We start from the raw sequence: 6005 nt of genomic DNA, 5'->3' as shown, positions 1-6005 counted from the left end.
ATTTATTGCCAAAATTTAGGTCTTTTTCAGGAGCTTAACTAAATATGGATGGTGCCCAAATATGGACGATTATGCAATTGTGCTGTGCAAAGGGCAAAGGTTATTTGTTTGTTTGTTTGTTTGTTTGTTTGTTTAACTTCAGTGTGTGTGTGTGTGTGTGTGTGTGTGTGTGTGTGTGTGTGTGAGAGAGAGAGAGAGAGAGAGGTGTAGACCCTCCTAAACCCATCAGTTAATGAGCACCACTCACACACTCGTGTGTCTGGGTCTAATCACAGGGACTGAGATAAGAGATCCCTGTAGTCTGCTACATGAGCATTAATTATTACATGGTTTCTTTTATCCTCTCTATCTGACTGATATTCTTCACCGGTGCAGAGGAAAAACCTGGCAATTACATATCTCCTCCTTTTGCTTCTCAAGAATTTCCATGCTAATTCTACCAAAAACCAACGGGCACCTGCTATTTCGTCTTTGAAGTCTTAAGCATTTTAAAAATCTGCACACAATGGCAAAGAGAAATTATGCAAACGCACACAGAGAGAGAGAGAGAGAGAGAGAGAGAGAGAGAGAGAGAGAGAGAGAGAGAGAGCAAGAACAAGCAATATACCAATATAATAAACGGGCATAATAATAATAATAATAATAATAATAATAATAATAATAATAATAATAATAATAATAAATATCTTTATTAAAAAGTGATTATAATATACTACTACTACTACTACTACTACTACTAATAATAATAATAATAATAATAATTATTATTATTATTATTATTATTATTATTATTAATTTTTGTTTGTTTGTTTGTTTTTGTTAAGTGCATCACTGTAATATTTTGAGTTCATCACTGCAATTGCCTGAGCATTGTTTGTTCTTTAGATGCCTTTTACAAAAATGCTGCACACTACCATATCAGTTTCACTGCTCTGCTGAGAATAACTACCCATATAATATCTTCACAGTGGTAGTCCTGTGGTGGTCCCTTTGCACTGATTCACTGATGAACATGGTAGAGGGGGATGATAAATTGTGCATAGCTAGAATAGCTGAAGAGAGCACTTTTATTGGGCAGGTGGACCTGATAAAATAGCCATAGAGTTGTATTGTATATATTGTATATACATGGCATATACTTCACAAGACCTTTAAAGGTGTGTTGTGGTTTGCATGGCCACTTGGTCTGTCTGTCTTTGGCTAAGCAGCCTCATATGCAACAAGTTGTGATGCAATATGTTTCGACAACTTTCTATCATAAACAGTAAGAAATAAGCCATTGTAGTCAATAAATAAGCCAATAAGCAATTTGAGCTACGGTAGCTTTTCTGTCGAATCTGACCTGACAAGCTAGCCTTTGCTCCATATGTAAAACAATCAGCCTTGGGTGCCCATGACCCTGTCGCTGGTTTACCCGCTATCCTTTCTTGGACCACTTTTGGTTGGTACTAACTACAACAAGTCCAGCTGTTTTGGAGATGCTCTGTACAGCCATCCATCCATCAAATTCTGTCTCTTGTCAGAGTTACTCACATTTAATTCAACTCAGTTTATTTGTCTAGTGCTTTTAACAATTGGCATTGTCTCAAATCAGCTTTACAGAAGCAAATAAATAAACTAAATTATTTATTTATTTATTTATTTATTTATTTATTTATTTATTTATTTATTTATTTATTTATTTACTATGTAACATTTGTTCATAATGAACAAGCCTGAGGTGATGGTGGCAAGCAAAACTCCCTGAGATGATATAAGGAAGAAACCTGTAGAGAAACCAGACCCAGAAGGGAACCTAGTCCTCATTTGGGTGACACTGGACACTAAATAATGTAAATGTAAAAAATGTCTTTTCTACAACCGTTTGTAGTTACGTGGAATTAAGCAACCAAGAGCTCCTGAGAAACTAACAGGTCATTATAATTTCTGAGTTCATTACAGACTTAACACTAATTTCTTCCTGCTGAAGTCGACGCAGACCTGAGCAGAAAGCTGACCGAAGCAACGGCAGTTCAAAGATCCTTACACATCAATTTTTCCTGCGTCGAACATATCAACTATGAGTATTGGTTTTACTTTCGATTCAATTCAGACATTGTCACAAAGCAGCTTTTCAGAAGTAGAATAGTACTTCTTAGCATTAGAATAGTAAATAATTTCATTTTCTCATTACTCACTGTAATGACATAATCAATGTTCTTCACTTCACCTGTCAGTGATTTTAAACGTATGCTTCACTGGTGTATTTATTATCAAAGCTCTGTTGAAATGTTCATTCTAATTGGCCATAACATCACAAGTTGGGAAAAAAGTTGGGAAAAAAATATAATATTCCCACTATATTATACAACAGTTAGTACCAGTGAGGATGAAGTCTAACATGTGCTTTCTCTGAGACACGTGAAGCCATCTGACCACATCTCAAGCTGCAACTTTTGCTGCATCCCAGAGCAGAATAACATCCTCAAAAGAAAATGCTGTCCACCCTTTTCCACTTATATGATTGGTTAATGTTTCTGAGCCGTGATTGGCTACTGATGCCATGTACGCCATCCCTCCTATCCAGAAAGCATGGCCAGTTTTGTTCCCCTGTCTCCCTCGCCATTGGGTGACTGTCCTGTCTCATAACCAGGATTCAAACTTGCAGTCTTCTGAAAATAGGGCAACCTGTGAAGCATAATCCTTTCATTCTGTCATAATTTCATGTCATAATAAGCATGAATTCACAAGAACTTGTATCTTAATTACATGTTTGTGTTCTCATTTTAATCACAGTGTCATCACTGATAGTTACAGTCATATCAGTGTACTAATAGTGTCATATCAAGTACTAATACTAGATAATGTTGATATAGAGTCCAAAGCTAAGGTGTGTAATTTATAGCCACATTTAGTCATTTTGAAGCTGTAGGTCTGCAAGGCTTATGACAAGCAGCACCAATTTAACTGCAGAAGCTGGTCTGGCTCTAGAGCTTGTTAAAGAATAAATTCAACACATCTGGATCTCTGTTACAGTGTTCAGCTCCTTGATTCCAGCCCACAGTGACCTTCTATTCTGGGCTTTAGAACAGCAGGAGAGCAGACTTTCAGAGCGTAACTATTTGTTATGTATACACATGTAGCTGCATCTAGCTTGTGATAGTAACAGATGGAGAATGATGTGACCTCTATTATAACAGACTCCAACACTAGGTAAGCACAACTGCTTAACATTTTTAGTCTTTATATTTGTCACACATTCTCTCTCTCTCTCTCTCTCTCTCTCTCTCTCTCTCTCTCGCTTTTTCTCTCACTCTCTCTCTGCTTCAGGCAATTACAGCAATGTTGCATTTGTCAATCACATTCATTCGTGCATGGTTTCCTGAAATAATTATCAGGTGAGTGGCATCTTGTTGCCTGGAGTACCAGCCTGGCAAAGGCAAGCCCCAGAGTATTAATTACTGCGTACAGAAATTTGCAAAAAAAAAAAAAAAAAAAAAAAAAAGCCTTTTAATGGTACAACTGACGCAACATGATTGTTTTGATTTTTTTTCCCTCCTAACATGACAATCATTGCCGTCCCTGTGGTCATCAGCATAGATTAGCTGCAGTCGTCAGGGGAGGCCATTACCAAGCTGTGTACCATTTGATAAAAAGAACACCAGTCTTTCTGTTTGTTGGTTTTCAAAAAAAAATTGTAAAAGGAGGGAGGGGAAAAAGAGAGAAGGGGGAGAAAGAGTGAACACCCCGAAGTTAACGTATCGAAACGAAACTGCCTTGTGCCAGACCAACACAAGTGCAGTGCAGTTGAGTTGAGTTGAAGGGAAAGCAGTGGCAGAAAATACCTCTGGAACATGGAACACTTTCAAGGAAGGCACCTTCAGCTGGCATAAAACATGCAGTTATTCTAAAGGCCTTTTTTCTTCTTCTTCTTTTTTTTTTTTCAGATGTCAGGATCATGTGTACAGTATCTGCAGTGAGCATTATTCGAGGGAGAACTACAATAGAGAGAGACAGAAGAAAAGAGACAGACACTGTATGACTGTGCAAGTGACAATTATTTACTGAACAAAAGGGCTGGATAGATTGTTATTTTTAACCATTTCTGTTCTCTAAAGTCGATGTATTATTATTATTGTTATTATTATTGTTATAATAATAACAATAATAATAACAATAATAATAACAATAATAATAACATTGTTATAATAATAATAATAATAATAATAATAATAATAATAATAATAATAATAATGCTGTTTTGCAATAAATTATCCATGTTCAGTTTTTAAATTGAGTTTAAATTGTCAGTTGTCACCCATCTCCCCATACAGAGGCAGCAGTATTGTAGCTGAATGTCTTGGGTGTGAGTCCCAGCACTTCACAGCTTTTCTATGATTAATCACATGCTAATATCTGGACCACTTCTCCTACTGTCAGTTTTCTCATTGCCAGCCTGAGCACATAGTTCTTAGCACCGTCATCCCCTTTAACAGTTCTTTATTACAGCTTATTTATTAACAAGGTTAAGCATCACCTTTGAAATCTAAATGCATGCTGTATAAACTCAAAAGAAATGCTGTGTAGATGAATTTAAAGTTCACAAAGCATACTTCAGTGGCTTTAGAAAGCAAACAAATTAAGAGGAAGAGAAAGGGGAAGGAAAGACTGAAAGAAAAAGAAAGAAAAGAAAACAAGCAGAGCTCATTATCATTGGTGAAGCAGTGAAAGCTTCCTCTGTCTTGCTCTGTCCACAGAGCTGAATTTCAGCGTCAGATGAGCCGAGTCTGCTGGGACTTTAGCTGCCACTTTAATTAGTGTTCAGTAATTTCAATAATGAGTGACAATCCATTGGGGCTTTTAGGTTGGTCTTCTCGTCAGAGGCGAATCAATAATCTGCTGTTTTTCTCCTCTTTTTTCTTTTTTTTCATTCTTTTTCAAGATCACAAAGTGGCATGTAAGTTCCATCACAGGAAGATGCAGTAAATGAGACGGAGCAGACAGGCCCGGAGAAAAATTCCAGACAATAGGCTCTAACGGTGGAGGATTGCCACGTTCATTCCACACTCCCGCAGTTTTGTACTGATGTTATTAGTTGAAAAGGCAGGTCTTTAGCGGCGAAGCCAAGGATGTGGTGTGAAAGCGATTTGGCCCGGCTGGAGAGAGGATGATTTGAGTAAGAGAGTTGAGGTGAGCGGATTATTGCTGGTAATCCCCTGGTCGTCACCTCAAAGCAGAGTGGAACTATTGGAGCTAATTGCTCCTTTAGAGCAATGTTGTTGGACCAACTTCGATCCCTTTGTGACACTCTTTTTAATAATTGATAATTGGATTTTCCTGAGTTGAAATATTGTCATTAAGAGCAGATCATGGTGAAATTAACTGAAAAACGCATGTAGTCATTTTGTACATCCCATGAGCTTTATTTTTTATTTCAGCATCCTCTCTCTCTCTCTCTCTCTCTCTCTCTCTCTCTCTCTCTCTCTCTCTCTATATATATATATATATATATATATATATATATATTTATTTTTATATATATATATATATATATATATCTTTGTGTGTGTGTGTGTGTGTGTGTGTGTGTGTGTGTGTGTGTGTGTGTGTGTGTGATGCATTCACTAAATATTTACTATTAATTATTTGAAAAGGACTACGATATGTCACCTTGAAGCTTCCCTGCAAGGTGATGTGTTTCTGCATAGCATTATGCCAATGATGCACATTTACACCTGCATCATGTGCAACAGAAAAAAAAGGGCGAGAAAGTCTTCTCTCCTGCTCCTGCATACTGCACCCTGAACTTGTGAACCTGGGAGAAGGTCTTCCACAGCCTCCGGGCCAGAGAGAAAGCGAGAGAGGTAGGGGTCTCTTCAGGAAATGCGTGGAAAATGATGCCTTGGGCAATGTTCCCTTCTCAGCAGTGTAGCTACTGGGGTAGTTTTCAGGGGTTAAGGAGATTATTCACAGCTCTTGTGCTCTTACTGGGTGAACATGTTTGCCTCAATATTGTTTCCCAGCTA

The 6005-nt window shown here is 37.5% G+C and overlaps 1 long non-coding RNA gene across 1 annotated transcript; it reads left to right on the top strand.

The window, feature by feature from the left end:
• Positions 1-3826: 3826 nt before the first annotated feature.
• Positions 3827-5169, top strand: LOC113653513. The gene is made up of 2 exons (XR_003443113.2): positions 3827-4015; positions 4922-5169. It is a non-coding gene; the product is annotated as an uncharacterized LOC113653513 (long non-coding RNA).
• Positions 5170-6005: the final 836 nt, after the last annotated feature.

This window comes from Tachysurus fulvidraco, chromosome 8, assembly GCF_022655615.1.
Source record: "Tachysurus fulvidraco isolate hzauxx_2018 chromosome 8, HZAU_PFXX_2.0, whole genome shotgun sequence".
NCBI lineage: Eukaryota > Metazoa > Chordata > Actinopteri > Siluriformes > Bagridae > Tachysurus > Tachysurus fulvidraco.
The sequence above is the reverse complement of the archived record's forward strand: the minus strand, read 5'-3'. Positions and strand labels throughout refer to the sequence as shown.